The sequence below is a fragment of the Manis pentadactyla genome, chromosome 2, assembly GCF_030020395.1.
Source record: "Manis pentadactyla isolate mManPen7 chromosome 2, mManPen7.hap1, whole genome shotgun sequence".
NCBI classification, from domain to species: Eukaryota; Metazoa; Chordata; class Mammalia; order Pholidota; family Manidae; genus Manis; species Manis pentadactyla.
The window spans coordinates 68,561,014-68,587,220 of NC_080020.1; positions in this window are offsets into that span (position 1 = coordinate 68,561,014).

The window sequence follows — 26,207 nt, forward strand, 5'->3', positions numbered from 1 at the left end:
AGAAATAATGTGTAATCAAATATCTGGGCACCCTGTGACCCAGTTAAATTGACACATAAAATGAATCATCCCTAATACCAATGAATGAAGCATCTGATTAACAACAATCATCAGGGATCCAAAGACGGAGAGACCCATTGCTGCCAGCAGGTGTCCCAGTACTTGGTTAGCTGGCAGGCCACAGGCCTCTGAGTGATTCCGCTGTCCAGTGTTACAGGTTGCTGATTCTAAGGAGCACTAGATAAACCGGTTTTGCCAGTTAGTCAAGGGAAAAAAAAAATTGAGGAAAATAGTAATTCAGGTGGTGTATATGAAAATAGGACTTGTTTGTTTTATAAGATTTAAAAATACTCCATGTCTATTTTATTCCTCAAATAGAGAGATTATATACCCAATTTTATTGAGAATACAGGGAAACAAATTCACTTATCATCCTACTGATGTAGGATCATAAATTGGCACAACCTTTGGGAAGGGAAATATACATATATTTTGATAAAATATAATATGATAGGTGTGCACAAAGGTATATGAAGAGTTGTAATTACAGACATTTTATTGTCAAGAAAAAAATGGAAAAATTTACCTGGTAATAGGGGTTTGGTCAGATAAACTATGTTATACCCAAACAATGAATACTGTGTAGCCATATAAATATCACATTGTGGGAGATTATTTATTTAAATTGGGAAAAGTTGATACTATATTTAGGATTGAGTGAAAAAACAGACTAATAGTATTACTAAAAAATAATATTAGTATATTAGTAGTAGTAGATATAAAATAGTACATCCAGTATACATTTTTTTATAAAGATACAGAAATATGTATGTATATAATACAAAACAATATGTAAAATGTATATATGTGTAAATATGTGTGTATATATACACATTCAAGAAGATTATAAACTAATATTTTACTAGTAATGGATGCTTATTAGTTATGAGACTCTTCTTAAAGTCTTTTCTGCATTTAGCACATTTATATAATTTAAAAAAATTAAAAAAACAATAATTATTATATAGATTAGTATTAGGTAGAAAGAAACCAGATAAAATAAATAAAATTTCTCACCCTCTCCTCATCAAATTGCTTTTTATTATTAGTAAACCTGGTCCTTCTCATCCAGACTGGAGCTACTCTTTGCCCACATTATTTACCTCTCCTTTGACCTTCCTAAGGTCATTAATAAGGATTATTATACTTTTACTTAGCTTAACCAGTCTACATTATTATCATCATTTTCATCTCTAAGAAAAGAGCCCATAATTATTAAAAGGCAGTGCTTTAGTGTTGTTATTGGTTTCATTTCAGCGTGTTCTAGATCAGAAGTCATTATGTGGTAAGACTCAGCCTGGGCCACAGGTGTTAGGCTGAGCTCTGATTGTATCCTCTAACATTTAAAAAGCATGAGGTTTTTCACATAAATATCCAGATATGGGGAGACCCTTGAAAAACAAATAGCTTTCACAATGTGGAGTGTGAGTTCGTACCAGACAGTGAATAAGTAGCTGGAGATGAGCAGCCACTGTTCCTTCTGACCATGGGTTCTGACCATGGGGGCCATGGGTTGGCCATGGTCCCCACCACCCCTTACTTCCTGCTGCACTCAGCTCAACTTACTTGCCTAAGTTTAGTTTGCTGTCCCTTTTGAATCATTTTTTCATCATACTTAAGGGTAAGGATGAAAGACTTGAAAATGAGTATTCCTTTTACTATTTTAAGTAGCATTGTCTAGATGACAACTGACCCTCTAATTTCAGAGCATGTTTCCTCTTTTTCCCAAAGAGAGGTATGGAGGGAGGAGAGGAGACAGAGTGAGGGAAGAAAGAGAGAGAGGGAGAGAGAAAGAGACTGAGGGAGGGGGAACTACATGACGAAAGCATTTATCAAAGGAACACATGTAATGTAAAGAAATAGGTATTTGTAAGGTTTTGTTTTTTCTGGTTTACAGCTTTATCAATGCTTATACAAAATTACCTCGTTTGTGTTTGAACAGTTCAATATTTATTCAGTTTGTGCTTGAAAATAAATAATTGTGCCTTTTATCCAACTGCCTCTGGGTATAGGAGAAGAAAAGTAGTGACACATTAAAAGGAAACTAGCTTTGCAAATGTATTGAAATGAAAATCAGAAAAGCAGATTAGCTGGGAGTAATACAAGGGTGGAGTGAGGTTCTAGCCTGTTAGGACATTGAGGCATTACCAATGTGCCATTAAAACACAAAACCTGTGAGGAAGCAGCGCAGGAGAATAAAAGCCTGTTAAAGCGCTCCTAAGAGTTAGGGCCCTTGCCAGCAGGGCCATCTGTCAAGAGATTATGGTGAAGGGAAATTTCTGCGGGAATTTTCCCTTGGGACCAGATGAAGTGCCAAGAAAAGGTGCGTGGCATCAGGAGTGAAGATAAACTCTGAGTCTTCCACAGCGCTTATTACAGAGAGGGAGCGATCCACCCACTGAACCTCAGAGAAGAGCGGAGAGAGGGAAGTCTCTGTACTGCTTTTGACCAGAGGACCAAAGTCCTATTAAAAAGAGTTCATGGAAACAAATCTCTTTTAAGGTAAGTTAAACTTTGTTACATTGAATTCTTAAAATTTTTCATAATTCAAAGACCAAAAGTAATTTATTGAACTTTGCAAATTAAGGGTACTAATAAAAAAAATGAATGTGAAGTTTGTGGGTCAAATGGCAGAAGGTGATCAAAAATACTTGAGTAAAAGGGGGAATGTCAGTTGTTTTTTTTTTAAGAATCTTTGGAGTTTGTGAAGATACTTAAGATATTTATTTACATGAAGTTTTGTGCTAATATGCTGTTTTCACTTATTTCTTCCAAGTAAATGCTGGGTAAAAGTAACCAAGATAGACTCATGAGTATTTGCCTCTAGAGAATTAAGTTCATGCCATGCTGTGAAATAATTAAAAATCATACAACCATGAAAGTTACAAGAATTAATCATAAGGACGAATATTTCATAAAGTTCCTAGAATCATGTCAGGAAAAGGCAAATTTTTAAAATTCTAAATAGATCTTAGTTCATTCACTGACCTATATTTCTATTTAGTATTATTTTGTTTTTTTAACAGTCATTATTCCCCCTTTTCTTTGTGACTGAGTCTATCTCTTCTTCCTTTTTTAAGATAAGAAAAAAATATTAATTATAAAGATAGAATAAAGATATCCCAGATATATTATCACAACTGCAAGATAAACATTTTGTATTTTTTCTTTCAGATTTTTTGTCAGAGTCATTTTTTTTAAATGTCAAGAAAATAAACATATAAGGTATGTCTCATCATCACTTAAATACTTCTAAACCTATAATACTAATGAACTGTTACTCAGAAATCAGGAATAAACATAGTTTAATTCAATTTTATTTTGTCTTGATCAAAATAGAGACATTTTGTTTAACGCATTGCCTACTTAAAGAAATGGAGATGAACAGATAAATATAAATCTTAAACAGGGGCTAGAAATAATCTTATCTGCTGGGAAAGAATTCAACGTCAAATAAAGGGCTAATTCTGAGTGATCACAGCGATCCAGTGTTCACATTGGCAATGTGCCCATGCCAGATTATTGTGTCTGTAATTGGAGAGAAATTATCCCATGAATTTAAGTCAAATTATCCTATGAATTCAGTTATAGTGGACAATTAATTTTAATAACCCAGGCTTTTGAATCTTCCTTCCTACCCTGCAAAAGAACAGCTTTGCCTGAATTATCAGGACATTGTTTCAATTCTTTCTATTATATTATTTCATTCATTCTTTCATTTACTTGTTCATGCAGTGAACATTTAGTGAGCACTGTTCGGATGGTGGGTGTTCCTGGGCTAGGCAAGGGGTAATGAATGGAATGGTGCCTGCTCTCAAAGGGCTTATTCTCCACCACGTGGCACATAACTTCTCTTCAGCTTGAAAATAATTGGAAAAACAAAACATAAATATTATTTCAGCACCATGAATTTAAGGTTAATCATAAGGTAAGAGTTGGCAATGGAAAATACCTGTTGTTAATATTATAATTCAAGACTTTCAGTACATTGGTTTTATTTGTACTTCGGTATCTCAAAAATCTGTTTATGTTAACAAGGATTGAAATGAACATTATTTACTGTGTTCTTGGGTTTTCATTAAATATAGTTTGTGGTTCTTTAAAAAACATGGAACAGATTAATTTTATATGTAGAAAAGGACAAAGAATTCCTGTGCAAAAAAAAGTACAATTCAATTCTGGAGATTTACAGATTCTGAATCTTGTTTTTGGTCAAAGTCTTGGCTCTGCATATATAGATACACTTTAAATATTAAGGTTGTTTGAAACTGGAACTTAGATTCTTACCTGTTTTACCTATTGTTGTTACTAAGATTGATATGGGGGTATGTGCATTTCTAGTATTTTTGGCAGTATTGCAATGATTTGTCTTGAACAAAAGTGGTATTTAAGTTTTTGAGTTATGGAGATCCTCTCTGGGATCCTTGCCAGAAGTAATGAAGTTCTTGCTTGGATGAGTAGGTCTGGAAACTGTCACCTCAAATAAAACACATTTATAACAGAGCACTATCATATCTTTACAAAATAATGAATACTAAGTTCAATAGTCAGTATTTTGATAATGTAACATATGTACAGTAATATGAATATAACATTATTTTTATAAAGAATGGGTTAGGCAAAAAGGAACAAGTTGAAATCATACAGCTATTCAACTATTAGAAACAAAATTTGTAGCATTAAAAAAAATAACAGTTCAAAGATCTCTAACAAAGAGAGCAACTGATTACCTTTGGCTTTTTTTTCTTTTAGATGAAATCTATATTAGCTTTCTAGTTAAGAGTTTGATGTTTTAACTCTTCATTGGTTACAAATCACATGTTCTTGTACTATGTATTTTTGATTATTTGTCCCCTTCTGTCTTTTTTTCTCTTGAGTACATTGGGTTGGAGGATATATCATTTCATGAGGCTGCCTGATTATTAAGAGGAGTGGTCACAGTCTCTTCTTAATGGATAGCTAGTAGCTGAATGCTTTGTATCCAGAAAGTGGTACATCCCTAACCAAAACTCAGGGACCCAACCGGCTGTTCAAATTCAGTAAATCATGGGTAGCAGAGTGGAATTGTAGTTAAGCATGAGGTGCTAGTAGCAGATCTTCTGGGTTACAGTCTTAACTTTAACTTAGCTAATTATTACTTTGTGAGGGCAAGTCTCACCCATTTTCCCCAGCTATGCAGTGGGTGTAATGGTGGCATTATTGTTATTGTGTGGATCAAGTGAGATAATGTATGCATGGTGCTTATCATACTGTAAACCCTCACAAATATTAGCTACAATGATGATGGCGCTGATGATAAGAGCTGGAAGAAGTTCAGATGTTTTAGTGACTTATCTGGTTACTTGCATCAGCCTCTAACTGTGTCTAGCGTAGAGCATCTTTTATTGCATCCCAGGCAAGCAGAGACAGCTTTCTAGAAAGTGCAAATCTGATCGTGTTATTTTCCCAAAGTGTCTCTCCATTACCTTTGGCTAAAGACGCCCACTCCCTAGGCACCAAAAGGCTCCTTTCTCACCCTCCCTGTGGTTTCTCACGCCTCTGAGTCTTGGCACATATTGGTGCCTCTGCCTGGAACACTTAGTTCTCTTCCCCACCTGGCTAATTCAAACTTAACCTTCAACACTCAGCTGAAGCTGTCAGGAAGACTTTTCTGACCCCACCTTCACCCACCCATCTCCATACTCAGGACTCTGCATAGGTCTATCTTTGCTCTAATTTTCCAGTCTGTCAGCTTGTCATTTCCTTCAAAAGACTGTGTGAACTATTTGAAAACAGGGGTATACCTTTTTTTATTAACCCAGTGTTTAGTACAATTTCAGACATATAATATGTGTACATAATAAATGTTAAGAGGTTGCACGAATGTTCTGGTGAGCAGACAGGGAGAAGTGATTCTTCTCCTTTTATGACTGTGTTAATTTTCTGGGCACCGATGTCATACAGAGGTACTGACATAAACATGTGGATCCACGAAAAGTAAGGGAAGATGGCCATAAATGTTCTCTGTGTATGTGCTTTTTTTGCTCCTCCAAAAAAATCTTATTGTATCCTTTGAAATGAATTATTGTTGTTGGAATTTTTTATCTAACTTGTTGACCTAATATGACACCAAACTGGTGATAAGAATATTCCAGATCTTTGCTGTTTGTTCTTCCCTGTAGAAGAGTGATACTGTGCCTTGTGCTTGGAAGTCAAGATTGTAATGGTTTTTAGAATGATTATATCAGTCCAGATTTAAAGATGTAGTCTTAGAAAATAAGATTAATATCCAAAATATACTATATTATGCTACTAGTGTTGTTATGAATAAATTCCAGATGATTATGGAAATAATTATGCTATGTTATGAGACTCTTAAAAGTCTCAACTTACACTGATATTTTGAATGTGAATTGGGATTTTAATGTGCTTTGCATATTTTTTAATAAGCAAATGTAGAAGACTGAGTGCTATCCCTACCCATTTCCCACCAATAGGGTGCTGCTTCTAGAAGCTCTTAAGTTTGAATTTCCTTTACTTTGAAAAAAAAAGTTGTTTTAAAATACAGCAAGAGCCTATATCCCCAGGTTCTTTCCTGCCTTCTCTTACAGCCCTTGTTAGGGGTCTCTGCTCCTGCTGTTATAGATAGAACAGCAGAAGAAGGAAACACCTCATCATAGACATGTCCTCACTGCTGCACTATTCATTCTGGTGCTAGCTTCAGTTCATGGGCCCCTGCTTTCTCTTGCCACCTATGTGGACATGGTCCTGCTTGGAGTCTCACTTTTGAGGTTCTATATCCTCAGGATGGTGTGGCAAACCAAGATTCTGCCCTGCTATAGGTCTTGTTCTAGCACTCACCTTGTTAGGCAGCTGTGCTATCTCCAGAGATTTTCTTTGTTGCTCCCTTACTTAATATGTGGCACAAGCTGGTTTGTGATGAAGTTATCACAACCCCAAACTTACCTTCTATACCAATGAATTACTTGTACTAGAGTAATAATGAGCTGGAATGAAACTATACTACCTTTTAATGTAGCTACTCAGTTTTCCTTCTATCCTTTATTATTTATGATCCACTCAGGCACCAAGGACTGTTCTTTATTTTTTTCTTCTGACAGTATTGATTGAAGGTCTACTGTGTACCAATATGTTGAATCCAAATTTTACTCATTGGGTAAATTAATCTACATGGGGCATTCTCTACCGCTACTTCATGGTTCCTGGACCTGGCATATTCCCTGGGACATAGTAGATACTTAATCCTTGTAAATAATTAAATATACAGAGTTGGACAACCTGGTATGTGTAGGCAACTTGGAGAAACTGTGTAGGGTTTACTTCAAAATTTTTAGAAGGAAAGATGAGCTAGCAGCAGAAAGTAACTGAGAGAACATCCTCAGACCACTGGGTTTTTCTCAGACATTTCATGGGAGGGCAGTCTTAAGAGGGAGCCTGTAAGACCCACTCTGGGACCTCCAAACTGCCGCTTTTTACAGCTGCCTCTAAGTTACGTAGGACTGGAACTGTAAGAGAGGACCACAGAGCTCCATTTAGTGCCGTGGAATGCAAGTCAACAATGCCGAAGAAAAATATCTAGAATAAAATAAAATAATAATTTTGAACCTGTTTTATAAAGCTGAAAATTTCAGCTTAAGAGAATAAAAATTTAAGTGGGAAAATGAATCAAGTGACAAAATTCCATCTATGTAAATAATTCAATTTCTATTTCAGTTTTTGCCTCCATAACAGTTTCCTGCTGTTCATCACAAAATCACTGTGATCAATACCTTACCATTGGTACAATATAATTTTGTGGTGCATATATGCATAGAATTACTTTATTATCATTATGACTAATATGAACACAATAGAAGTCAGTATTTATGTAAGAGTTTATACTTTCTTAGTCATAAATGTTAACAATGTAAGGGACTTTTAGCAGCACTCTAAACAAATTCCCTCATTTTAAAGATGAGGGAACTGAGTCATATAGAGGTTGATCTTTTTTTTTTTCAGGGAAAAATTCAACCAAAATTGTCAATCAAAGTTATGTTTTCTATTACATGAAAAGTGGTGGTCAATGAGACATTCAAGGTCAGGGTTGATATCTGGCTTTATCTTCTTTTAAAAATGAATTTAATGACTTCATTAAAATCTAGGGATATATAAAAGGCAGCAATGCTATCACTTAGTTAACAGAGATTTACTTATCAGAATTTCAAACAAGGAATTCATCAAGCTATACATTTTTTCCCAAGGAACAGAACTGTCCTGTATTCAAAGAACACGAAAGCTGTATCTCCTCTCCTGCCCTTGATGAAAATTCTGACAATGTATTCTAATATATGAGTGCAAGCAGGCTGCTTCCTATCTCAGCTAGCTCAGGGTACAGCAATTGACCAAGACAAAGACGAGAGTTAAGGATTTCTTCTTCTTTAGAGAGCCAGTGTGCTCAGAGCATCCTGGCTTGTCTATTCTGAATCACGTTTCCATATTCCCAAGTTAACCTATTTAGATGTCCTTAAGGCTGTTTACCCTTCTAGGTATCCTTAAGGCTGAGCGTTGGCTTTTAGAGTCAGCTCCCACAGTGGCTCAAGACCCACAGCAATCCAAGAGAAACGCTGAAGGAAAAGCAACACACACACACACACACACACACACACACACACACACACACACACACACACACCATTTATGCAGACATAGAGACATACCACAATAGTGACTTGTTTACTTTAGTGAGTAACTAAGTTCTTCAAGAAAAATGGCATAATTAGAGTAAAACTGTCTTGACTCAAAAAATCTATAGTTCTGTCAGATTGGCCTTCTGTTTGATTCTTGAACTTGCCAAGCTTGTCTTTGCCTCAAGACCTTTGCACCAACTATTCTCCTCCTTGAAATATTTTTCTTCTATTTTCATATGACTGACTTCTTGTCATCATTTGTAATTTTCACTTAAATATCAGCCTCCTCTGTAAGGCTTTTCCTGGCCATTCTAAAAAAAGTAACTCATTACTCATCTGACATCATCCTATTTTAACTCTGCATTGTATTATACTTATCAATATCTGATATTTTTTATTGTTTACCTTTAAAATAGTGTGTGTTCTATCTTCCTCCTTACCTTGGCATATTAAAACACTATGAGTGCAGAATCTTGCTTGTTCCCTTCATATCCCTTGGTTGACACAAGAGATATCTGATGAATATTTACTCAGTGGATAACTTTTAGAGGTTAAAAAGTTGAGGACTAACAATAATGGCGAGAATTCCAATAAAGCTATCTCTCTTGAACTCTCACAGTCTTTTCTTTTTTGATGTTTGCCTTCCATTTGCTAATTTGGTGTGAAGTTTTTTTTGACTTAGCCATTTAAAAAATCAAATAGATTCTTACCAATTTTAGTGAGTTTTAGCATCATTTTGAAGTTTGATTTAAAGGCTGATTTCTACACATTTGGCAGGTGTTTAGGCAACCAACCCAAAGTGCATTGAAGGGCAAGTCTGTAAGATTTCTTCACTTTTTAGTTGATACATCTAGGCTTTAGATGAGGAGTGTCACATTTAGACTAAACATGTCCTGTCATTGTTTACATTTTGTTGGGTTGCATATTACTTCTCTCTTTAGTTTTGTTTCTTGTGTTGTTTACCTCTACTGAATGACAACAGAAGAGGAATGTCCCTACAATTAAATACTGAATGTCATTATCATGGCTTTGTGATGCTAAGCAGAATCCATAACAAGCAAACCAGTTTATTTTCATATTACACTGAATTATAATTGCCAAATATTGATATATTTTTGACATGTCTCATCATCTTCTGAAATAACCTTGGTTTGACAATCTTCTATTAATATCAAGAGTATGTTGTGACACCTGATTCCAAAAAGTATTGAGTAATATAACTTAATACGCTGACAACAAATCTGCAGCAGGTGAGGAAAACCCTGGTTGCAGATGAGAGCCTGAGGAATCTACGTAACTCTTACATGCCACGAGGTGGGCGCATACTAAGAAATGTTACTAACTCTTAATATGCCCTGCCAGTAGGTTTCAAAGAATTCTGTAATCAACCACCAGCTCCCCACAAGCGTACATCTAGGTCTGCTGCCTTTCTGCCTATAGCGGACAGCATGTCTGGGACTTGGTCCTGTGGCTGCAGTTCTGACTTGAGCGTGGAGGAAGCCCATGTGAGGTGCTTCTGTCCTTCCCTGTACCCCGGACCCTGCTGTCCTGCTGGTTTTGCCGACATTAAACAAAGTCTTTAGGGTTAAGGAAGGTTGGGCAGGTGCACCAGACACATCAGAGGCAAATGTGTAACAGTGAGGAATATTTCTGCTGGGGTGTTGGGTTTGACACACCAAAATAGCCCAGAAGGAATAGCAGTGCCTTTTGAAGTAGCTTAGATGCTTCCCTGATGTCACTTCTCAGAGTTTAAGATCAATGCCTGGACGATGAATCAGAACATGTGAGGAGAGTCACTGAAGGGAGATGTGTTGGAAAGGTTGTGGGAGGGAAGCACCCAAGCCCGGAGAAAAGGGGGGGGGAGATGGGCAAGCAGGAAAAAACAAAGGGCTGAGTCATGGGAGGCCAAACGGACAGTGGCACAGCTGTGACAACAACTTGCTGGCGGCCCAGCCTGTTTGATGAAAGGGCCTCTGCTTGCCTTGGAACCTCAGAGTTGCTGTGGCTCATAGGAACATACCAGTCGGGTTTCCAGCTGGCGCAGTCTCATAAATACCTAAACTTACAAGATGACATTTTTAATGCTCTGCAATTGCTATTCTGCATTTATATTTATTGCAATTCAACCTATCCATTAGTGAATTTATCATTGATAAGTTTGTCACTGCTTCAGGAATACAGTCCATCATGCAGCATCAATTTCACTTTACAAGCTATTAATGTGCTATAATGCAGCTTACATTATCATGTGGATATATTTGATTAGAGAGGTGCCAGAGTCAGTCAGATTGAACTGAGAGCTGCAAGAGGACCCAAAATCTTAATTTATTTATTGTAAAGATGAACAGCCTTGGTACACAGTGAATGTGTTAATATAACAGGTGTATCTTTTTCACTTTCTCAAACAGGCACTGAAAAGAACAAATTTAAGCAATCTATTTTGACTCAGTTTGAAGCACAGCAGACTTACAATATTTTGTTGACACTTGACATGTTTATTCTTTTAGCAGAATTATAATCATGTTTTAATATTTTCTGCATGCCATTAGCAGCTTTATTAAAGAGACAATGATAGCATATGAGTCCAGGAGATAGGATCAACTATGGCTTTCTGAAATAGGGTAAATAAAAATCTTAAAACCTTAGCAAATACAACACAGATTTTCATCTCATGACTTGAGATATTTCTGGATGCTGTTGCAATTTCTTTTAAAAGTAAACAAAAACAAAAGGCACCTGTACAACATAAATTTGAAATTGTATAGAAATTAACAAAGCTTATGAATATGACTATATTACTTCATTCTTCAGTTAAAATCTGGCAAATCGCTGTTGGTGTCCATGGACTCCAGATGCTGAAGCAGGTCAGGACAGTCTGAGATATTTTAACATTTCTGGCTATAATAATATGCTAAATCCACTTTTCAAATCTTGTACTAATTACAAAATATAAAATAAGACCTATTATGCACTTTAAGAAATCTGTTACTGAAGTATCACAAATGCCACCTGTGAAATTTATTTTTTCTAGAGGGGTTAGTAATAGCTTATGTAGATAAACACTGGTATCAGGCAGATAGACACTTTTCTTAGAATAAAAATGAAATGCTAATCATGGCACATCCACATGATGAACTATATGCAGCTGTTAGAAAGATTTAAATGACCTTATATGTGATACTACAAAACGATTACCAAGAACTAGTTAGGTGAAAAATATCCAAAATCAGACTATTATACATATTATATAAAAACATCATATATAATATATATACACAGAAAATTTTTGATAGGGTATACAAAACATGGAAATCTTTGATAAGATAGCAAAAAAACTGTTTACTTTTCATATTATATCCTTTATACAATTTGATGTCTTGCTATTTGTCACATTATTTTTATCATAAAATTCAGTTTTATTTTTAAAAGGATATAATTCATAAAAAATTAATGCATTATCTGACACACAATGATTGCTCAATAGATACTGACTGTTTTTATAATGCCAGTAATAAATGCTCCTTCTCCCCATGGAATGTGATGGACATCTTTGCCACTACTGCCCTCAAAACCATGTAAAGTCTGACTCTGAAGTTCAGTCAAGAGGAAGTCGCACAGGAACAGATGGGTTCCAGAGTCCATGTGAGAAATGTCTCCAAATGTGGGTACATGGTGAGCTCACAGGCACCAATAGCATGAGGGGCTGCTTAAAAATTTTGCTCGCAAGTCTAGGGTGTCTTCATAAATACAGAGTGCCCAGGAGCAGGAAGGTAGCTGCTCCTGGCCTGTGTTACCAGTCCTGGAATACCAGGTATGGGATCCGAGGTCCTGGGGGGATTTTCTGTCTTAGGACAGATGTGACAAACTGGACTATATGCAGAGGAAGACGATCAGGGCAGCCTAGGGAGCAGAGCCCACATCGACAGGAATGGATGCAGGAGCTGAGGAGCTGAGGACTGGAAGGAAAGGGGCCCTCATAATAACAGTTCAAAGGCTGCCACACACAAGACGGATTCAACTTAGGCTGTGTTAGCTCCTGAGGGCAGAACTGGGACCACTGAGTAGAAGTTAAAAGGAGACATATTGCAGCTTCGGACTGCAGCTAAAACTCAGCATGTCATGATTTATAGCAGCGAATGCCACCCTAGGCAAGGATAGACTTTTCCGTTAAATTCTGAAGATAAAGTGTACCAAAGCATCTGGATTCTCACAAGGATAATGTCCCAAACCTAAGCTAAATAAACAATCCCTGCAGATACAGCTTTCAAAGGTTAGATATATCTAGTGGGTGAACTTGTGTCTGCTGCGGAACTCTATGCCATCCTTGGCTCTATCTCACCGCTGTTCCCACCTATGTTCAGCAAAACATACCATCTGTGATTCTGCCTCTTCATTGCTTTTAGTCCCCATCCCTTCATTCTGGTACCACAGCCTACAGAGTTCAGGTACTGGGCATACTACCTGCGGGTGCTAGACATATCTCTCTGCCTCCCAATTACCCCCCTTTACTCTCTGTGCCCTCATAATATTTGTTTTCTCTCATTGAAAAGGAAGGTCCTTGAGGGTTTAAGGGTAGTACACTTTTGTGTTCTAGTATTCTAGAATAAACATTAGTAGAGTGACTCACACTCTTTATGGAGGAGGAATGGGGCAATTACAGATTTAAATGTAGATTTAAATTGTTATTAACAAGTCATTCACCACCTCTTTCCGGCCCTTAATTTTGCCAGAGATAATCTATCTCTCATGACCATAAGCCAAAAGAAATGCAAAACACAACCAGAAGAGGGCTTTTAGGTAATGCAACTATGAGGGTGTAAATTTGCGCCACATATTAAGGAAACCTATAATAAAGATGCATATTATTCTTCAAAGTTTCTGTGATTGGTTATAGACTCTTTTAGATTTGTCTATGGGTAATATCCCAAATATTTTGTAATCGTAGTTGCGCATGGACTGACCAATACTGTCCTTGAAGTCGGGAACAGAGTTTAAGGTCTCCTACTGTGTGGGGCATCAACTCTCTGACTGTAGGGAACATTATCAGCCATGGAAGTGCCAATGGGTAGAGGCAAACCTCAGGAAGGCACAGGGATGCATTCACAACTTACACAGGTGGTCAGGCTATTTCTTTAAGAGTAACTCAGTAACTGTGTCACCCTTTCAGGTGAATGGTATCTTAAGGAACTTGGGGCTCTTCAAAGGGTGGCTTCACAAGTGTACTTGAAAGTTTTAAATAGCTAATGCACTTTTCATAAGCACCTCACCTAGAATGAGGGAAGCGGGTGGGATTTTAACCATCCATTAAAAAAGGGGAATCTCTGAATCAGGTTCAAATGTTATAGGGTTACCAAATGTTTGCCCTAGACATCCAAATATAAAGCTCAAAATCTGAAAATGTAGCACATTAAAAATAGTCTGACTCTGTCAGAAATATTTTTTAAAAACCTTTCCAATGCTATGTATTTAAGGAATGAAATGGGAAGGAAAAGACATTACTTCTAAAATTCACAAGTCAAATTTCTCTTATAATCTTACAAATTGTTCTTACAGTCATTAGCTCAATTAAACAAACTTTTGTTTACTAAGCATCTTGTCTGTGCCAGGCAAGTCCTGATAGCTACTGGGTGTACATAGACTAGACAAGTCAGTCTAGATGGGGGACTACAGTCTAGGAAACTTGTATTTCTTTTAACACTGATCTGAATTGTCATTTTGCAATAGTTTAACTTTTAAGATGTCTATTATGTTGAGCTATGACTGCTTGAAGGCAGGAAACTTTTCTGTCTTTTTCATTAGCAAGACAACCCCTAGCGTGGTTAGTAGATGTATCATAGATGTTCAAAAAATGTTTGCTGAATGAATTAGTAGGTAATCAAATTACTATATTTCAAAATTGAGTAATGTAAGTACTGTGAAAGAAGTACACACAGGTACTGGGACTCAGAGGTAGGCATCTTATATATTAGGGTGGGAGTTAGTGAATGTGCCATTTGAAATGTCTACCAAATATTTATAATACTTGTAAAGAGACTTGATCAGATTGAGACATACCCTTTTATCCCAATACATTCTAAAACTAAGGTTTCACATTTCAGTCCCTAATATGTCTCTTAGCGTGGAGGAGGGATATGCAAAATACAAGGTCTGAATACTGCCCCAACTTGTACCTACTTCAGAGCCTGTGCAGTCATTGTTACCATCCTTCCTTACAACCAGGAGAGTGAGAGATCTTTACCTGTATTTACAGATGACAGAGCTGGAGGTGTTTCAAGCCATGTGCATGAGTGCAGACCACAAGATCAATGGAGCCCTGTGGAGAGTTCCACAGGAACAGTATGAATGGCTTAGTCCTTTCCTAGCCTGGGAGCTGCTGGCGGGGAATCCTTTTGCTGTTAGCAGTCCCACTTGTGTGTTCACTTGTGGCCAGTGTGACAAAACTCCTCTACTGTGAGCCCCCCATTATGACTAGTACATGCCAGCATGGACTCTTGTTGCTGCCCAGAAAATGACAGCTTTTCCACATTGCCTCTGGTGGTGACTCACAGCATCCCCATCACTTGTGATCAACAGCTTTCGCTCCCCTTTCTACTGATTCTTTAGCATCTCTCTCTGTCGGTCCTCCTCATACTCTAAGCTCAGCAGTTCTTGGTGGCAGTTGGCTTGGCTTTGATGCCAGTTGGTGCAGAGTAGGAACTCAGTAGTGGTGAAACCCTTCTTGTCATTCAAGGTTACACATAGTTGTTACTGACAAAATGAAGACAAGAGATCCTTAACTGGGCTGTAACTTGGAAGTGTCATTCTCTACAGAGCTGTTCCAATCAAGAAATGTGGGGTGACTCCATTTGCTGAGTTAGTAGTTTGCTATCCTATATATCAATGTATCCTTTGAAAGGATCTCATTAGCTCTGAATTACCCATAGATATTCTGAGTATATGTATTTATATAGTATGATGTATGTAGATAATGTATGTCCTTTAGATTTATGATGAACAACACTGTGCAGACTTCACAAATAATCCTTAATTACTGATTGAATCTTCGGTTTCTGCAGATTAATCAATATGTGTTGATGGCCACAGAATGTTAGAAATTTACAGCCTAATAATATGAAAGATTGTCTGATGAATTTTCTAGTGGCATTTTCATGCTCTTTATCAGATCTTCTTGCACAGTCAACTAAAATCATAGTTTACTTTCTAGTATCATTTTGATACCACACTTGTGGGCCAGACTAAATCTAAGTCAACAACACCATACCTCTAATAGCCAGAGTGTCTAGTAATATTGGCTGAATGAAGATATAGATAATAGATACATAGATACATACACACATACATAGATACAGATAAAATCTCATTTTGTAATTCCTAATGATTACATATAGATTGGAGCTATTTTTGGTCATAAGAAGCAGATAACATTTATTGTTGGAAAGTGTAGTTTTTTATTATAAAGACCAGAAAATCTAAAAGATTTCTCAAAACTCTTTTTTTCTACCAGAATTCAATGTTGTGGATCAAGTCTGTAGTTTTTTGGTGGCTAAAATGTAGTTATGTTGTCTGTTAAGATATGTTCTGCTTGGATAAGTGCAAGTTTTAAGCCCAAGTGCCAGCTTTTGATTTATTTCACTGAGCCATGCTGTCTATTTAGTATTAAACCATTAACATATGTAAATTTTGAAAATGGATAAATATATAGTATTTTCATCTAACTTAAAGTTTTTCCCTTGACCTGATACTGAATTTCCTACTTACATTAGCGAGGCCTTTTTTTTGGTGTTAAGTCCAGTGGTTATTCATTTAATTTACTTCCATTTAACCAGTTCTCTAGATAGGTGCCCCTATTTCCCTTATAAAATGCACTAGTGCCCACAGCCTGCAAACTATAAGTGTTAGTGGTTATTCTCTATCATGCTTGTGCACGTTTTTTCCTACCAGTGAGCTGAATGTTTATTAAGAGTAAGCTGTTTGTTTCCAAACCTCTTCATGGCTGTTATAGTATTGTAATTATGTAATTTAACTTAATACCTGTTTCTTGGTGAATTAGTATGAAAGAAAGAGAGTTGTGGGTATTGAAACTAAATGAAATACTTAGGAAAATTTTGTTAGGGCAAATCATTAAAACAATATTGCTCAGGAATCAGGTGTGGGAAAGGCAACTATGTATTAAGAAATGTAGAAGGATTATGTACCTAGATTGCTTTACAATTGGCTTAAAATCCCCATTTCACTTGGAAGAAGGTTAAACTAGGAATCATGGTTATTTGTATTTTGGCCATGGTTTATACATGACGAAATAGTGGAAACTCCAGTTAAGCAGATTAAAAATAATTGGGAAGTATGTATACATTTTTATATATAAAGGTAAAATATTTTGTCCATCATCTTTGTAATTTCACACTTAAACAGCTTTCAATTAACCAACCATCTCCTGGTACAGATCTTTTGGACAATAGTTTTCTCCAGTAGCAAAATCTGACTCTGGCTAGGGGAATAATGTTGGTTATCTCAGTGAATCCAAGGATGAACTGAACCCAGATCCCAGAAGGAAGGAAAGCAGAGAAGCTCTGGGGAGCTCAGAAGTGCAAGTCTGATTCGTACTATTCTCACTTTATCTCTGCTCATGTGAGCCCTAGCACATCTCAGTGTGTTTTAAGTTTCAAGTTTCTGGAAGAGAATCTGATGCTACTAGCTTGGTCCAGCTACCCTTGAATCAATTACCCCATTCTGAATCAATCATCTGTATTGCAGAGGAAGAACCTGGTTTTGCAGTCATGAATCAAGAAGCCTTTTTTGGAAAGGGAGAACCATGGTGAATCATGCACCTGCCCCAAAGAAGTATGTCTCATATCCTTAAAATTGAGAAGTTCGAGGGGAGGATCAGGGTGTATTTCCTGAAGACTTGGGAGGCAGAGAGGGTCATATATAGAAAAAGTGGGGCTTTTGGAGACCAGGATATGAGATGCAAGCATTCAGAAGAAGGATACCAAGCGGAGAGCAATATGGTGCTAAGTGATTTTGAAGAAGGGAGGGAGGGAAGGAGGGACAGAGGGAGAGAAAGAAAGATCTTGGCTTCTGTCTCCTATATGAGACACTGGGGAGAGAGAAGATCTAAAGGAGTTTTCAGAACATTTGTAGTGTGAAGCACCACATAAATACTTGCAACCACTATTTCAAGAAGACCAAAGTGAATGTCAACGTTATGTTTTAAGGATTTAGTTGTTGGATTAGATGAGCAAAAGCAGTCTTCATGAGGCAGTCAATAATTGTTCATGCTAAAATATCCATCATGTAATATGCTCTGACTACAACATTTTAGATTCACATTGCTTTTGGAAATCATTCCTATTATTCTGTACTCAGAGGAGAAGAGTTATATCCAAACACATTCAGACCATTCGAAGTAAAATAGAGGGTTAGATACTCAGGTTCTAGTCTTTGTCTCTCCAATTAATAGATCTATAAACTAGTATTTCTAAGCCTCATTTTTCTGACTTGTAAAATGTGGTTGATGGATTTGAACATCAAATAAGCTTACATGTGCAAATGTAAACAATGCAAAAGAAAAATACACACACAATATAAGTAGGTCAAGGGGAAGGCAGTATAGCATGAAGAAGACAAATAATGACTGGAGCATCTTATTACGCTGGTAGACAGTGATTGCAGTGAGGTGGGAGGGGACTTGATAATATGGTTGAATATTGAAACCACAATGTTGCTCATGTAAAACCTTCATAAGATTGTATATTAATGATAACTTTAATTAAAAAAAGAAAAAAAGGAAAAATACTACTACTACAGCATATAGCATAAAGTTATTAATGGTTTATTACCCATATACTCTTATTCATTGTGAAATCCAGAATTCTAGAAAAGTAGAGACAGAATAAAACAGAAGTTAATAACAATTACTGATAAAGGGATAGTATCCGTTCTGGACCTTTCATACTCCTCCTCTTTAGTATTTCTTCTGGAGGATCACAAAGGCCACTCATCTTTCTTTTCTCCAGCTTCCTCAGGACATTTCTCTCCGCACACTCCGGAGGGTGGTGCAGCCTCCCTGGTTCTCTTTCCACAAGGCTCTGAAGCAAAGGCACTGGGTCCTTTTGGCGTTCAGGGTCTTACTGCTAAGAACCACCCAGAAATAGACACCAAGAATGTACAGTAGGGAAGTTACCAATTTTCAAGATGTGTTAATACATTTTTGACACATTTGGCCCTAAACTATGTAGAAATATATGTGTGGCTAGCTCGTCATGATTTCCCATTACTTCTCCCTAGTTTTGGAGGGTCTCAGGGATATTATTGTATCCTCAGGATCTTATTCTTCTATATCTGGGTAGGTCCTTCTAAGATATCTATGAAAGTTCTCTGGGTCTTGACGAGAAGAACTTGGTTTGAGTATTTCCAGCTTACTCTCCACTCCCTGCCTCACAGTCTCTTTAATCTAAGGTGTGGTACCCTCTCATTATGGACAATGATCTGAAAAACCTGTTAAGATGAAACTAAGACAACCCAGTGCACTCAGAATCAGCAGGTCATTTGTAAATTAAAGAATCTCCTGATAAAGACCTGTACTTCTAATATCCCCTTGTTTTTTGCAGAACAAAGCCAAGCAGAGCCAAACCAAACCAAACCAAACCCATGTTAGGTCACGTCTAACAGACAGAATTTGGGTCTTCTGTATACAGTTGATGAAAAGGGACATGAATCAATTTTTAGTGCTCTCTCTATTGCAAACAGATTATAGCTTTCCATAAACTTAACTCATAAAATGACACTCCATATAAGTATGTCTTTCCAGAGAGATTCCCATGGAATGCCTGTAGTTTTAAAATAGTTTCATTGTTTATGGAACAGCTTAAAAGAAATCAAAAGTGATTATGCTTATGTTTTCTTAAAGAAGAAAAAAGTTAGATTTTAATCTGTTCATGTTCCCTCTATGAGAGTATGTTCCAACCGAGAAATGGGACAGAACAGGAAATACTTTTATGATTTTTTATGTGAAAGGGGAACTATAACCATCACTTCTGTTTAGTTTATCATTTTTCAAGTGTTGCCAGCCTTTCATCCCCTCCTGATGGGGTACTTCTTAACTTTCATCACACACAGTTATACAAATGTGTATTAACAGAGGAAAAATTACATGAATTATTTAGGAAAGCCAAATGCTTTAAGCATTACTGTGAAAAGTAATACTTTAACATTATTCTTATCATCCTTTGTGTATAAAAGGCCAACATATGCTAACTCTGAGAAAAGTGAAATATGTCCTTATGCCAAAATTATTGAAAAAGTTTTATACATATGTCATACATATTATCTATACCATATTATATGTAATATAATTATACATACTATATATAATGAATAAAGAGAATTTTTCCTGGAAATATTGTGTCTATAAATGCTGTATGTGTGAGTATTATTCAAAGATATTTGTTTAATTCCTACATAGTTAATTCCTTTAATATAATATAAATAATTTGAACCACAATCAATTTGAACACTGAAGTTCTATGATAGGAGGCATTATTATTATTACTGCTATAGCTTATTTATGCCCCTTTATACTTCTTTCTGCATTTTATGTATTTATTTGTGAAAATCATTGATAACACGATGAACTTTCCAAATACCACAAACTATGCTGTTCAGAAGCACTCTAAGAGAATCTTTTAGAATTTTTGAATAATAAAAAAAAGAAACCACTCTCTATTTGTGCAAATTCCTAGTGTGCTATGAATGCAATGTGATCTTGGTATTTTCTTATCAAAGGAATGCACTAAAATACTGCAGAAAAGGCCACAGGGCATGATGAACTCCATTTCATTACCACACTTTCCTTTGACTATTAATTCCAAATTCTCTCTCTTGTGTTGGTCTTATTAATGGACTTTAACAATGAGATAAAAGTCTTCAGTCTAGTGTTTAGCAAAATATAGTACAATTTCAACATGAGACTTCATTTTATAGAAGATATTGTTGTTAATGAATAGTCTGCATCTTGATGTTTCAGATCTTACTAGGAAAGTCTAACTCAATGAATAATTTTCTTGATTATTTTCTTACATAGTCTCACGGAAAATTAATTCTGTAGATATTGGCTGAATTCCTATATATTCTTCTGAGGTGTCCCTTTAAAATGACTGCCTTTAGTCTTTTCTTCTCTTCTTGTATTCTGTTCTTGTGTTACTCTCCTCCAGATTCAAAGTCCTATTGAGAGGATCTAGTTGGCTAAACTTAAATGAAGAACTATAATGTGTCAGTGAGAGCAAAGTTTTGGCAGCAGGAGCCAAAACCCCCTACCTCTTAGAGGTAAGATAAGCACCTGGATTTATCCCCCTAAGACTGCACTCATTAGGGTAAAAATCATGCCCCAGAGTAAGGTGGATGTGGTCAGCAAAGGGAGATAGGTAAGGATCTTTACAGTCAGAAAGCCTATATGGTGTAGACGGAAACTCAGCATAGCCTTGAAGAAAGTATAGGTTTCAGATAGACACAGAAAGGGAGCCAAAAACATTACACGGACAAATCGATTTGAATTACTAATATTCAATAATTTATTTTCTTTTAATCCGTTGAAAGAGATAACCATGAATCAAACAACCAATTGCAGAAACCATAGCATTACCAGCTATTCGGACCCTAGTCCCTTAAGTTAGCCACTGTGTAATATGAGTCTTGGTTAAAGGTTTATAGTTTACTTTATCTTTGCCTGAATTGTGCTTGGTGAAATATTAAAATATTTTCACCTTCTTCTACAGGAATTAAGAATACTGTGATTTTCATTAATGACTTAGTTACCCTTAGAGGGAGGTTCAAAGTACTGTAAATAAGGGATGTGAAGAAAAGACTTTTCCCAATTGTTATCAATTCAAGTTTCAGTTGTGCCCTTGTTATGTGACCTTGAGTAAATGTTTTAAATATTCTGACTCTTTAAATCCACATCTGAATATATAATATTTATATCATTTATTAGTTGATATATCTATTGAATATAATAGATGAAAAGTTGTTTATAAAATTAAGTATATTGCCAATTATGTCTCTTGCATTAAGAGAAATAAATGCATTCTGGAAACCCCAACAATTTGAAAATTTAATTTTTTTTGGGAAAAATAACCAAACAGTTCAATATGATATATACATACACAATATAAGAATGAGGTTGAAGCTTTAATGTCTCAAAAATAGCTTTCAATAGTCTTCTCTTAAACCTAAAATTGTATTCTTAGAAATTTATATAAATGTCATATCTACTTTTTCCAGTGTTTTATGGGCCAATAAAAAGATTAACTCATTTTCCCTCATCAATAATATTAAGTTTCCTAGTGTAAAATAAAATAGAACAAATACATCTATACCTCTTTCTCAGTTTTCGAGCATCATGGAAGTAATGATGTGGATACTCTAAATAGCAGGTAATGTAAAGCAATGCTTATGTCACTAGCTTGACAAGCCTATTTTAAATGCATTTTAATTCAGGTATTTCTGAGCTTTGGAGACTTATTCGTCAGAACCAGCCTTGAGTAAGTTAGATCTGTAGCTGATAGCTTGGTTTTGTGATATGATTTGACAGGTCAAATCAAAAGTATTTCCTTAGTGTCCAAAGAACCTAAAAGTCTATTCAAATATAGAAAGACCTGTTAAGAATTAAAATCTTATCTGGAAAGAGCAGAAAATTAATTCACTAATGCCTCAAACTTGTATGTCCTCTTCCTTCCTGAATGCAATTCCATCTCCTTTTGCTCCCCTTCGAAAAAGCCTCCTTCATTCTTTCCCAAATATTCCTATAACTACCTGATTTCCATTTCTTCCTATTCCAGAATTGGCTTCCCATTTTTCTGTACTTGTTTTAATTCTATATTAGCCTTTAAGACAAAGCTTAAACCCTGTCTTCCATAAAATTTTCATTACTAAGTCAATTGCAAGCCTAATCCTTTCAACATGTATGAGCTTTATAGTCTGTTTTACTCGTTTTGTATTTACTCATTTGGTTTAACTGTATGACATCTATTTAGTTTTTTAAATTTATTTATTTTGTATGGAAATATAGTTGACATACAATGTTATATTGGCTTCAGATGTACAATATAGTATCTTGATAATTATATACATTACTAAATATGACATCTAATTTATTGTGTTTAGTTTTTTAAAAATTGTTCTTTGTTCTTTTTCTTTCCTTTATTTTTTTCCTCATTTTTCTTGTTCAATTCATTCTTCACATGGCATTCAGAAGGATTTTTCCAAATGTCCCTCTCCTGTTTAAAACCCATTGCACAACCAATTAGGTCTAAATTCCTTTCCTTGGCTTGTGAAGCCATACGGATCTTCTTTCAAATCACATAACTCAAGCTCTTTCCTGACTTAGGATCATTGCCAATATATTCTTTCTGCCTATCTTTTTATGTGGTTGGCTTCTTCTCATTCTTTAGAGTTCTGTCTGTGTTACCTCCTCCATAGTCCTGCTCTGACTATATTGCCAAAATATGATTATCTCTGGGTTCTCTATTTTAGGGCCATATTCCTTTCTTTCATATCTATACTGATATTTTCCATTCCTCTCTTAATCTGCTCTTCACCATTCTCTGCCCTGGAGACTTGCCCTATGAATTGCATCAGTGGGTTCCGTGCCCTCTGGATTCAGTTGGTTTGGCCAATGAGAGGGGAGACTCAGAAGGTGAGGCGCCAGGGCTACGTATTTATTCCCCTGGCTTCCTCCTATCCTGGTCATTTAGTGTTGGCTGTTTGGTGTAGAACAGAAATTGTGTATTTCCATTTTACAAATGAAGTAAGAACTCAGAATGGTTAAGAGATTTTTTATCTAATTACATAGCTACAAGCGGTAGTGTAAGGATTTGAATTTAAGCATTTTCTCTATGTCACTCTGCCTCATTTAACAGTTGAAACAATCACACATGATCCAACTTTTATTTCCTAGTCCAGTTGAAAGCACTGGTCTGAGCTTCATTTCTCCATGTTTTTGCCTCTAAAATTGCTTTATCTTTGACATATGCTCACAACAGAGGGTTGGGGAAAAGTCACATGGTAATTACCCCATGTGTGTTGATCTGTAGAAACACTGAAGAATTTGTTATTAAATGTGTTAAAAATCATCTAGACCTTTGACAGATAACTGATGACACAATTAAGGAGGATTCATCTTAAAATATATCTTAAAAGACAAATAAGATATCATAAAAGAAGTAAGTTACTTTTAAGAAATGCTTGAACTCAATTTTTAGGTTAAGTAAAAACAATTGCTAAAAGTCTTAACAGTATTGAGCAAATATATTGTGTACCACAACAGTAGTGACCAAACTTTCAATAAGAGAAGATTTTTGATATTATATGTGACAAAACCTCTAAGAATAGAATTACTATATTATATTTTGTTACTAGAAAAAAAATTGCTACTTGGACTTTATTGATTGAGAGAACAAACACAAAAACTAGAATGTAAATCCAAGCAGACTGCAAACTCCTTATAGGTTTTAAATCTTAGGAATAGTTTTATGGGGAATAATTGTTTAGGCCTTGAAAGTTTGAAACTTTTACATGTTTTGCTAAAACATTAGATGCCGAGTACCTCCACTCTTCACTCAAACATGAAGAGCTGAGAAGACTTTTATTCTCTTAAGGAGATCCATTAATCTCCTTAAACGTAGAAAAGGCAAAAAACATGAAGGATGAGAATAAGCACTAATGTAAATACAGATAAATATGGCGGTAGCTATAGCTGAATAGTTACAGAATTGGCTTGAGAAATGAAACCTCTGTAGTATACACACACACACACACACACACACACACACACACACACACACACACACTTTGGATTTATTTATGAAACAGCGTCTTCTAAACACAGAATCTTGCATTGCAGAAAAGGCAATTAAATAGAACAGCATGAGGTTGTCAGTCACTTCAACAACTAACAAAAGCATCTACTATCAAAGCAAATAATGTAAATGTACAAAAAGGTAACTTGGTATCAAAGCAAATAATGTAACCATGCAAAGGCAAAGAATCTCTGTATCCAGTGTCACCATTTTAATGTTCACCATTTTTGTGCATGTTTTTGCATATGCTTGAAACTATATCAGTTATTGAAATTTGATAGGAAGTTGGCCATTATCATTTCTTAGAGGATTTGGTCATCATGTGAAGCTTGTGAAAGAGGTTAGGACTTCTTTCTCCTTCTTTTCTTTTCTTTTTTTTGCTATATTGTACAAATAAATGGACAGTCACAGCTTATCATCACTTAAAGATGCATGTGCATGCTGCAGTTTGCTGAAACACGATTGGCTGCTACATAAATCAATCTGATAGGGATCGCTTCCATGAGGAAGAGAGAAATCATTAGCCAGAGCTTTTGGAATGTAATTCATTTTAGATAGTGATTATTGATGATTTAATTTTAGCAGTACACGTACATGTCTAGATCATGATTTTATATAAAATGTTAATGCAGAAGACTATATTCATTTAAAAAATGAGTTTAAGAAACCAGCTGGAAGTTTACATGCAAAACATGTTAATGAAATGGCTGGTTAAGAAGTCTAAAATTTTATTTTGTAAATAAAATACAACATATTTCTTGGGAAAATTTGTTAAATATTTTAAGACATAGCAGCACAAAGAAGTGGCCCCAAGATTCATTTGACTTATCAGACGACTGAAACTCAGGAATCTTTTGGATATACATCATCTGCATCTTAGGCTTCATGTCTACTGTTCTTTGTGCCCTGAAATCCCTCCACTGTTTTCATTTTGATTTAACAGCATTTAATGGGAGTCCTCATGAGGAAAGATTTTGTGCTCTGAATGCACTGTTTTCTATAATGTGGAGAAGTAGGGAATGAGGGACATGTGTTCGATGTTGCTGACAGCAGTAGCTCCAGATGACAGAGGCAAAAACTGGTAAAGCCATGTTGAGAAGTGGACAAGCTAGATGGTGTCCAGGGCGCCTGTCTCTAAGGGACACTGACATCATTGGAAAATTAACAAGATGGAAGAATTAAATTTACTAGAAATTTTCCGAGGAAAGTTACATACCCTGTTGGGAGAAATACTTTGTTTGCTTGGCTAACTTTGAGTGTGAATGAGCTAGTAAAATAACAATAGCTGGTCACCAGAACATCTTCTTAGAAATGTCTTTGATTTACTGAATGAGGTATTCAACTTTGCATCAGAAATGAAAGCTTGCCACCATCAGGAAAATCCTTCTTAGTCTTTCTCTCAAGGGCCCTGCTTTGAATAAATGTGAACAAACATTTTAACTATACTGGTTTGCAGGGATACCAAACTTTGGCCCTGCCCAAATGCCTGATATAAGTCCCTGGAGAAGAGGGCAGGTACAAAGCACAAGGGCAGACATCAAAGAAATTTTACTTGACACCTCTAGTCTTTGCCCCTGGCCAATCCAGAGTTAGTCATCCTGGGTTTTTCTAATCAATCTCTAGTCTT